Genomic DNA, 11,625 nt, shown 5'->3' with positions numbered 1-11,625 from the left:
TGATTTAAAGACTTAACACTGATCACTATAGGGCATGATCTAAATAGCCCTCAAAAATGGTTCAGGAAAAAATGGTCTTTGCAGCCTACTTTCCATTTTCCTGTAAATTTAAGACTATTTCAAAATTTATACAGGAAGAGGACAACAAAATGTAATATTGGAGCATAAATTTGATCCTGAAACAGAAAAAAAAACTATTAGTAGGAAATTTGGTGAAATTGGAATGAATTAGTTTCAGCAATAGTATTAATTATCACTAACAGTATTAATATTAATTAATTATAACAATAATTAATATTAATTATAATATTAACACTATTAATATTAATAGTGTTAATAAATTAATATTATTGAGCCACAGTGAATTTCTTAGTTTCTACAAGTATATTATGGTTCCATCAGATGTTCTTAGCAAAAGGGTACAAAGCAACACTCTATAGTATATTGACAACTTTTTTAAAACTAAAAATTTTCTTAAAGTATCTTAAAAACCTAAAATATTGTTCATGCTTTTATTTCTACTGGATATAGTAAACATATCATTTACCTTCTAAACACACACACACACACACACACACACACACACACACACACACCATCCCCCAAGCCCAGGGAGTCTGGAATCCTTGCTCCAGCCCCAGCCAGTTAACTTTGCGGTTTCCTGCTGCACTGGACCAGCTCAGCAGATCTTGAGCCCACCTGCACCAACTGCCCGGATTCCTGGAATGCTTGGTGACTCTGGGGTTTTTGGACTGCTGGCACCCTGGATTCTGGAGACTGGGTGGTCGGAGGTAAGTGTGCCTGCACTTTCTGGACCCAGGGAGTTTGGGATCATTGCTCCATCAACCAGAGAACTTCATAGCCTCCTGCCACACTCAACCTGCACCTTAGGGTTTGAGTCTGCCTGCCCCACTCCCAGTGACCCTCTCTCAATCCAGGAAACTGGGCAGCAGAGTCCCAGGAGTTGAGATCATAGAAGAGGATTTCCATCAGGCCCTGGGGAAGCCTTGGAATAACACTTGAAAAATCAAAATATAGGAAAATGACAAAATGAAAGACCAAAATACAATCTGAAACCTCAAGCCCATCCCAAGAAAACTTGGGAGCTATGTACACAGAAGAAAATATATGCTGTACACCTAAAATATCTGACATAATAGCAACTGAAATAAAGAAGCAACTCCAGGAAGCTTTAAAGGAATTCAAACTAGAAATGATCTCCTAAGTAAAAGAAGAAATGATAAAAGAAATGAAAGAGATGTTGAACATATCTAAAGAAGACACCATTAAAAATTGGAGGAACTAAACAAAAAGGTAGAGTCCCTGGATGAACAATATAAGAAACAAACAGAATATATAAAGCAGATGCAAAGAGAAATACAGGAAATCAAAAATTCCATTGAAAGTTGTAAAAACCACCTCAATGAAAGTGAAGATAGAATTTCAGGCCTCAAAGACAAGATTGCAGATAGTGAACAGGAAAGGAAAGATCTTTTAAAAATAACAAGGAATCAGGAAATAATAATTCAATAGCTGAAAGGTGATGCAAAGAAAAACAACATGTGATTGATAGGGATAAATGAAAAGAAGGGGACAATATAAAGGATGTCAAGAGGATATTTAGAGAAGTAGTAGCTGAAAATTTCCCAAACATGAGAATAGAAACTGACATCAGGATCAGTGAAGCATATAGAACTCCAAATAGCCATAACCAAAATAAAAACTACACCCAGACACACAGTAATGACCATCCCAGAAATCAAGCAAAAGAATAGAATATTTAAAGCTGTCAGAGAGAAAATACAGGTCCTATAAAGGAAAACCTAATCAGAATCACAGCAGACTTCTCAGCACAAACAATAAAGTCAAGAAGAGCATGGAGTGAAGTATTTCAGATCTAAAGGAAAATGATTTCCAAACTAGACTGACATACTCTGCAAAATTATCCTTCAAAATTGATGGAGAAATAAGATACTTCCACAACAAATAACAGCTGCAGGACTTCATGATCATCAAGACAACCCTGCAAAGAATACTGAAAGACAGATTAGATACACTTAGGAAAAAACCACCAAGCCAAGCAGACAATTAAACAGAACAGAAAGATAAAGATGCAATAGCAGTAAGATAACACGTCAATAATAAACCAACATATAACAGTTTTAAACATTAATGTAAATGGTCTCAATGCACCAATTAAAAGAAACAAACTGGCAGAATAGATCAAGAAACAATATCCAACCATATGCTGTCTACAAGAAACCCACCTAACCCCAAAGGATACTCACAGACTCGAAGTCAAAGGATGGAAAACAATACTTCATGCAACAGGAACCCCCCCAAAAGTGGGGGTAGCTATTATGTTTGCAGACAATGTAAACTTCAAACCAAGAATGATCAGAAGGTTATTACATAGTGACATAATCTCTGGTGAGGGGAAAACTTCAAGAGGAAGAGATAACAAAATTAATATATATGCACCAAATACCAGAGCACCCAGTTATATAAAGCAAGTTTTAACAGAAATGAAAAACCAAATTAGCAGCAACTCAAATATAACAGGAGACCTTAACAAACCATTGACACCAAGGGACAGATCAACCAGACAGAAAATCAGCAAAGAAATAACAGAACTGAATCACACCTATGAACAAATGGACTTCATAGACTTATACAGTGTTCCATCCAACAACATTAGAATACACATTCTTCTCAGCAGTACATAGGATATTCTCTAAAATTGACTATATATTAGGCCACAGAAAATATTTAAATAAAAGCAAAAAAGTTGAAATTATCCCATGCATGTTATCGGATCATACTGCCATTAACTTAGAAATTAATGATAAAAGATACTTCAAAATTGCCACAAACACATGGGAACTGAATAACACACTCTTCAGTAATCAGTGGGTCACAGGGGAAATTAAAGAAGAAATTAAACAATACCTAAAAGCAAGCGAAAATACAAATACAACTTACAGGAATCTGTGGGATGCAATAAAAGCTTCCCTCAGAAGAAAATCTTTGCACTGAGTTTCCACATCAGGAAAACAGAATTAATACAAATAAATAACCCAATGCTACACCTCAAACATCTAGAAAAAGAAGAGCAAGTCAAGCCCAAAGTCAAAAGAAGGGAGGAAATTATAAAAGTCAGAGCAGAAATTAATGCAATAGAGACTAAAAAAACAATCCAAAGAATCAATGAATCAAAGAGTTGGTTGCTTGAAAGAATAAATAAAATTGACAAGCCCCTAGCCAACCTTACTTAAAAAAGGGAACAAAAAGCTCAAACTCATGCAATAAGGAATGAAAAAGATGAAATCACTACAAACTCTGTGGAAATACAGATCATCAATACCTATTTTGAAAACTTCTACTCTCATAGGTTTGATAACACAGAAGAAATAGAGAGATTCCTAGGAACATATGAAGTACCAAAGCCAGGTCGAAAAGAAGTAAAACTGCTGAATAACCCAATTTCTATTAATGAAATTGAAAATGTAATTAAGTCCTTACATATAAAGAATAGCCCAGGCCCAGGTGGATTCACTGCAGAATTCTACAATAAGTACAAAGAAGACTTAATGTCAACACTCCTCAAACTCTTCAATGAAACTGAAAAGGAAGCAATGCTTCCTAAAGCATTTCTGGAAGCAAATATTACTCTAGTGCCAAAACTGGAGAAAGACCCAACTAAAAAAGACAACTACAGGCCAATTTCCCTAATGCACACAGATGCAAAGATCCTCAATAAAATACTGGCAAATAAGATGCAGCAAATCATCAAGAAGATTATACACCATAATCAAGTGGGATTCATCCCAGGCATGCAGGGATGGTTCAATATACGTAAATCAACAAATGTAATCCACCATATCAATAAAGCCAAAAGTAAGAATCATCTCTATAGATGCAGAAAAAGCTTTTGATGAGGTCCAACATTCATTCATGATAAGAACCTTACAGAAAATCGGAATAGATGGTCTTTACCTCAATATAATAAAGGCCATCTATGACAAACCAACAGCCAGGATCCTACTATATGGACAAAAACTGAAGGCTTTTACCTTAAAATCAGGCACAAGACAAGGATGTCCCTTATCACCATTCTTATTTAATATAGTACTGGAAATACTAGCCAGAGCAATTAGACAACAGAGAGAAATAAAAGGGGTAAAGATAGGAAAAGAGGAAGATAAATTATCATTATTTGCAGATGGCATGATACTCTACATAGAAGACCCCCAAACTCCATTGAAAGACTCCTAAATATAATAAATACATTCAACAATATAGCTGGATACAAAATCAATACTCAAAAATCAATAGCATTTCTATACACTAACAACAAAATCAAAGAGACAGAAATAAGAGAAGCCACACTCTTCACACTAGCAACCAAAAACTGAAATATTTAGGAAATATTCTCATGAAAGAAGCGAAAGATCTATATAGGGAAAATTATAATACACTGAAACAAGAAATTGAAGAGGATCTCAGAAAACGGAAAGACATGGATAGGAAGAATAAATATTGTGAAAATGGCCATTCTCCCAAAACTGTTATACAGATTTAATGCAATCCCAATCAAAATACCATCAACATAACTTCATAGATCTACAGAAATCTCTCCTAAAATTCATCAGAAACCAGAAGAGAACTAGAATAGCAAAGATAGTTCTAAGCAGCAAAGACAGGGCAGGAGGCATCACAATCCCTGACTTGAAGTTATACTACAAAGCAAATGTAGTAAAATCAACATGGTACTGGAATAAAAACAGATCGGATGATCAATGGAATGGATTAGAAGGTACAACCACAACTACCAACACACTCAACCACTTTATCTTTGATAAAGGGGCCAAATGTTTTCACTGGAAGAATGACAATCTCTTTAGTAAATGGTGTTGGAAAAATTGGCTCTCCATATGCTGAAAACTAAAACTAGAACCATGCCTATCACCATGTACTAAATTAAAATCTCAATGGATCAAAGACCTGAATATTAAAACAGAAACACTAAATCTATTGGAAGACAAGTTGGGGTAAAAGCCTTGAAGTCATAGGGGAAGGTAGAGAATTCATGAACAGGAATCAAACCACACAGGAAATACTTCCCAGAATCAATAACTGGGATCATGTCTTATTAAATAGTTTCTGCACGTCAAATAAATCTGTAGCATAGTGAAAAGAAAACCCACAAACTGGGAAAAAGTCTTAGTCAACTGTCCCTCGGACAAAGGACTTCTGTCTAAAACATATAATTAATTTAAAAAGATCAGGCCCCCAAAATTCAAAGATCCAATAAAAAAAAATGGTCATCTAAGATGAATACACTATTCTCAGATGAAGAAATACAAATAGCAAATAAATACATGAAAAAATGCTCATCACCATTACTCATTAGAGAAATGCAAAATAAAATCACACTGAGATTCCATCTCACTCCTGAAAGAATGGCCAGGATCAAGAAAACTACCAACAACAAATGCTGGAGAGGCTGTGGGGAAAAAGGAACTCTCCTACACTGTTGGTGGGAGTGTAGACTGGTGCAACCATTGTGGAGGTCAGTCTGGAGATTTCTCAGAAAGCTGGGATTGGAAGTCCCATTTGTTGCTGCTATTCCACTTCTAGGCATATTCCCAGAATAAGTAAAAGCATCATACCACAGTGGTTATGTGCACCCATGTTTATAGCAGCACAATTTGTAATAGCTAGATCTTGGAAACAACCTAAGTGTCCATCAACTGAGGAATGGATGTAAAGTTGTGGTATTTTTATACAATGGAGTATTACTCAGCTATAAAGAATGATCACATTGAGATAGTTATACATAAATGGATGCGGCTTGAGACCATACTCATAAGCAAACTAAATCAAACTCACATTTTTAAATACCAAATACTTTCCCTAGTGTAACAAGTCATTATAATAGCTAGTGCTGATTTAATATTAGCTTGTTTTGAAGTCCCATCAAGCTTTTGTTCTTCTGTTTCCATCGGTTATATCATGTTGTATCTTATTGGATTTTATTATATGTGATAGTATAAATAAAAAATTTTTAGAGAAGGATAAAATGTAGTAACAATTGTTCATTTTCTATTAGTTGGTTCTGAATACCTTGTAATACTTTCATTCTCTTGAGTGGTTTTACAATGTCTTGTTATGTTTGATACTATAGTATATGAAGGTATACTCAAATATTTCAAGGAAAGAGACACTATGGTAACACTGTTATGTCGAGTTATCTTGTGGTGAAACAGTATGCTGCTTAAATTGTTCTTTTCTGACATGTGTTGTTATGTTCTCTTTTATCTAAATCTCCTTTATTTTTTTAAATTAAAAAAAATAAAATAATAAAAATATAAATGTGGACTGAGCTGGCAGACCTGAAAGATGAGCTCCCACCCATCTCTGCCTGGTATTTCTATCTCCTCCCTAGAGAACACAGGGGAAGGGACATCTCCCAGTTTCCCCTAACAGCAGGTTTCCTCATGGTTTAGAATCCACCAGACATGCTGAAGTTAGATATGTGTCACAGCCCAGATAGTTGAGCAGAGATGCGGGGTGTGGAGCATCTTCTTTGGTTCAGTCCTGGCACAGGCAGCACACAGAGCAGCAGAGCAAGAAACTCACTGACACCCGCAGAGTGCAGGAGCTCTTCAGCAATCTCCCCCCCCCCCCCGTGATCTATTCTTCCCTCTTACTACATTCTTACAGTAAATATGGCTGGAGAAGTGTTGTGGCTGATGTTTTAATGTTCCCCTCATGCACTGCTAGGCACAGGTTCAAAAACGGTTGGACCATGAAGTGCTAGAGCTGATGTGCAGTTAGGAGACTGGGCCTGGTTAGAGGCAGCTTGCTGCTGCTGTCACCTGTAAAGATGTAACCTCCTCCCACCCCTTCCTCTCTTTGTGTTTCCTGGTCACCATGACATGAGCAACTTCCCTCCCCTGTTCCCCTCTGCCAAGGGGTTTCTGCATTGGAGCCAGCTGACTATGGACTGAAACTGTGAGCCAAAATAAATCCCTCCTTGTTTAAATTGTGGGTGCCAGCATATTGTCCCAGCTATGAGAAAGCTGAATAAGATTCTGTGTTCAATGACCCAGACAAGTCCTAACCTTCTGTAATATGTGAAATTGAAGTCAGTCATTTTGGCTACCATTTATAATTACGTGAAAATATGATAAATAAAGGATAGGAAATAGTGAATTTGTCCATTGCATTTGTCTGATATTATTCATCATTTGATAAACTCAGATACCTTAGGGGAAAAAAATCAAAGTTAAGTTTAGAAAAGAGAAGACAATAAGAACTTTTTAGCTACTTAAACACAAAACACAGAAGTAAAAATCATATACCTGTAACCCTAGCATTCTTTCAAGAGGCTGAGACAAGAAGACACAGGAAGCTGGAAGCCAGCCTGGGATATACACAGTGACTTCAAAGCCATCCTGAATTACATAGCAAGACCCTGTCTCAAAAGCACCCCTCTTCCAAAAATAGGGATTTTAGATTGGAAAATTCAAAGAATGACTGATTATAGATAGAAACCAATAGCCCAGGGGCCAAAGATATAAGTCAGTGGCACAACACCTGCCTGGCAAGCACAAGGTCCTGAGTTTGATTCTGAGTACCAAAAAGGCCCCAACAACTGAAAGGGGAAAATACCAACAGCTAGAAGGGATTAAAACAGCAAATGACACTGATAATCTTTCAATCTGCCACTCCCAGATTAAATAAACTGCACATTTATACTGCCTCTAAGAGGTTACAATATAAAGCAACTTACAACAATTTTAAATTATAATAGTAATGCTTATTTTATTTTATTATGAAAAAATACAGAATTATGCCAGGCATGGCGGTGCATGCCTGTAATCCCAGTACTTGGGAGGCTGAAGCAGGAGAATCATTGTGAGTTCGAGATCATCCTGGGCTACAAAGTGAGCTCAAGGCCAACTTGAACTGCATAGGGAGACCACGTCTCAAAAAAGACATATATATATATATATATATTTATATATATATTAATATATATATAACTTAGAGAAAAATAATAGAAACAAATTTGAATATCAATTGATGGTTCTTAAGGTGCTTTTGTAATAAAGTCTCTCTCTCTTTTTTTTTTCTTCCATGCTGGGAATCCAACACAGGGCCTCTTGCATGATAGGCAAGCACTCCATCACTGATCTGCACTCCTAGACCTGTTTGTCTTCTCTTTTATAAGCATATTTATAGTTTTAAACCAGTTAGTTCTAGTAAAACAGCTAGGTATTAAAAATTAATAGTGTTCAATTCTAATTCTTTCTACCCAACACCTTCCTCACCAGAAACAAACATTACAAAAGACCGGGTTGCCATGGGAGTGGTACCTAAATGCAGAAGCTCTTGTGTAGTACACTCAGCTAAGGGGTCCAGGCCTGGCCTTCCTTGTCCCTTAGCTTGCAACCTGCCATTGGAGAGGGGCACCCAAGCCATGTGTCCACCATCTTCCCAAAGAAAACAAAACCCCCTTTTCATGTTCCTCACTAAGTTAAGGCCTTTGTAGGCAACATAAAGAAGATAAAACTTTTTTTTACTTGTTTCTAGCTTGTTTATGTAACATTTTTAACAGTCGCAGCATTTCTGCTCCAAGATATTTCAGCGTTGGATATTTAATTCCTTTTTTAAGATAGAAAAGTTTGAAATGTAATTTTCTCTTTGGAGTGACTTCCATAAGTACTACAATTAAAAAGATTTTTCATATTTTGGAGGCCTTGTGTTTCTCATGGAAACCACTTGATTAGTGCATATCCAACTTTATCTTAACAGCACATATGGCACATAGATTATCTATCCCAGTTTCCTTGGGAAGTTCTCTGCAAGGAACAGTAAGAAAATTGTCAATCCCCAAATGGCCAATGGGTTTCATATGTAGCAGATGTGGCTATCAAAAATACCAACACAAACTCAATAATACTGGACTATACATGCCTAAAGATAGTTTTTAAAAATTAGTATGAGCATCATAGGTTTGTTTCTGACCCTTGTCTTTATATAGAATCAGAATTTTTTCATCAAATAAAGGAAGCATTCATTTGGAGTAATCCAGTTTTATGAATTTTTTTGAAGTTTATTAATCACATAATCATTTAATTCCTCCATTCTGCAAAACACTGACTTGTGTGTAACTAGGTGGCAACATAAGGGCACATGCTTTTATTTATTTACTTACTTACTTATTTAGAGACAAAGTCTCACTATGTAGTACAGGCTGGCTTCCAATTCACTGCAATCCTCTTGCTTCAGCCTCTCCAGCCTTGGAGTTCATGCATGCAACACCGTGACTGGCCTACGACACGTAAGCCATTAAACCACAAGGTGTTCAAGGAAAATGAGAAGGAGCCATGAATGGACTTAGAAGTTAATCTGGAAAGCCCAGGTCTTGATTTCAAATTGTCAGGAAAAAAGATTTCCTTGTATTTATCTATGCTGGATCAAATGCCCACCTTTGATTGCATCTTAAATTCAGAGGCATAATCGTATAATCAAACTACGGCACTCAGGAGCTCACTTCTGAAAGTGAGGGGAACATTTTCTAGAGGTGCTATGCTAGAAAGAGTCTTCCTAAAATGCTCTCTATAAGTAATGTAGCTCCTTTCTGTTTTGTTTTGTTTTGTTTTCTGTTTTGTACTGGGGATTGAACTCACAACCTAGAGCTTTCCAGGCAGGCACTTATGCCTCTGAGCTAAATCCGCAGCTTTTCTTTCTTTCTTTTAGTTTTTTAAGAAAGCTCATGAGGGAGTAAGATTCATTTTATAGAAATTCAACTTCTGACCAAGGTCTCTGGGACACCTCACTCTCATAGAGTACAATATCTATACTGTTTATAGAGATTATATCTCATCTCCTCTGTGTCCTAGTGATTTTTCTCTCACATTCAACTTAATTAGACAAAGACTAAAAAATGACTTTTATAATTCATAAAAAATTATAATCAGAATTTTGATTGATAATCTAACACACTTTTAAAGAGAAATAAAATGCAGCGCAAGTTCAATCAACAAGCTTTTGTTTTTGAAATTCTGACCTTGATAAATTTGCATTTTAAAGTCATTCTTTAATGATGTCCCTTCTGTGGGACAAATATTGAATATAAGCCAAGGGAGCCAAGTTAGTCACAAACATCAATATGTAAAGGATATTCTGTGCACCTTGAGGTGATTAGTTTAAAACTCATTGAATTTCTGGTCTTTGAATTAATGCTTTTTTGTTCATATATGATACAGTACAAGAAGAATCATGTGGCAGTCAAAAAAAATAAGCTAAGCAAGTTGATGCCTTCACTATTTGTCATTTCCTTGACACTTCTATCAAAATGGTTTTCTATCCTCTATTGACGGTCAAAACTTCACACAGAATTTTAAATTGTATTCATGTTAGATGTATCACAACACAATACCAAACTCCTGAGATCAAACACACAATTTCTCTTTTCCGTGATGCAGACTTAAGACATAGATTACCCCTTTTAACTAGTAATTTTTCTTACAAGAGTAGCTTGTAAGAGATAAATGCTTTGACATTCTTCATACTTTACTATACGATGAGATTCAAACTGAAAGCTAGTTCCATATGGAAGCAAGGCAAGAATAGTTTTTTCAAGTCTCTTGTTGTGGACTAATAAGAAATTTAATAGTGAAGACTAAAAATGTATGTGTGAGGATGAAATAAATTTCTGAAGAAACATGACAAAATATTTGCAATCATCCCCTCTGAAAGCTAGAAGCTATTCCTTCACAGTACTTGAGGGGGATGGACTTAGAGATTGTGTCTATATTTAATGTTCTTCATCCTAATGGTTCAGGAAAAAGTTTTCCATATTATTATTTTCCTCTCCCTCTCTGTCCTTTTCTCTTCCTAGCTTTGCTATTTTCTTACAGCAGATTTACACATATGTGTCTCTGAACATCTCTCTATGAACATGTAATTGCAGATTAATCAGTTCTCATGCATTAGTATTAGACCTGCCTCAAAACTAAGATCTTCCTTCCCTTTACCTGTGCCTTGAATTTTTATACCCTCTTCCAAACACTTCTTCAAACTTCCCTCTCTCTAGGGCTCTATAGCTATATGTCATCTGATCATTAAGATTGCATTCAGAAGCACTAGGTTGCTGAAACTGTCAAGCTTTGACCTGTACTGTTATGATGTTATGTCCTCTTTTATGTCAATCTCTTCCTTATTCATTAAAAAAATTATTTAGTTATTTTTTATGATTTTTTTAATTAAGGGGAAAAATAAAAAATTAGCAGGATATATTATAGTAACTTATTTGATTTCCTATTAACTTGATTTGAAGTCCTGTAATACTCTCATTATCTTGTTTTGACTGATTAGACTCTGTTCTGTTCTATATGATACCATCAATTTTGAAGGTATAGGCAACTACCTTGAAGGCTATAAGATTCACTATGATGCCCATTCTGGTTTGACTATTATCTTCTTTGGAAGTCCTGTAGTGTTTACAAGGTTTAGGTTTTATTGGTCTTGTTCTTTACTGTTTTTTTCAACTTTATAATACCTAATGAGATAGACAATTCTTTTTAAGGAAGCAGGAGGCATTATGGTAAC

Source organism: Cavia porcellus, unplaced genomic scaffold, assembly GCF_034190915.1.
Source record: "Cavia porcellus strain 051 isolate PalLab524CR breed Dunkin Hartley unplaced genomic scaffold, mCavPor4.1 scaffold_4, whole genome shotgun sequence".
NCBI classification, from domain to species: Eukaryota; Metazoa; Chordata; class Mammalia; order Rodentia; family Caviidae; genus Cavia; species Cavia porcellus.
The sequence above is the reverse complement of the archived record's forward strand: the minus strand, read 5'-3'. Positions refer to the sequence as shown.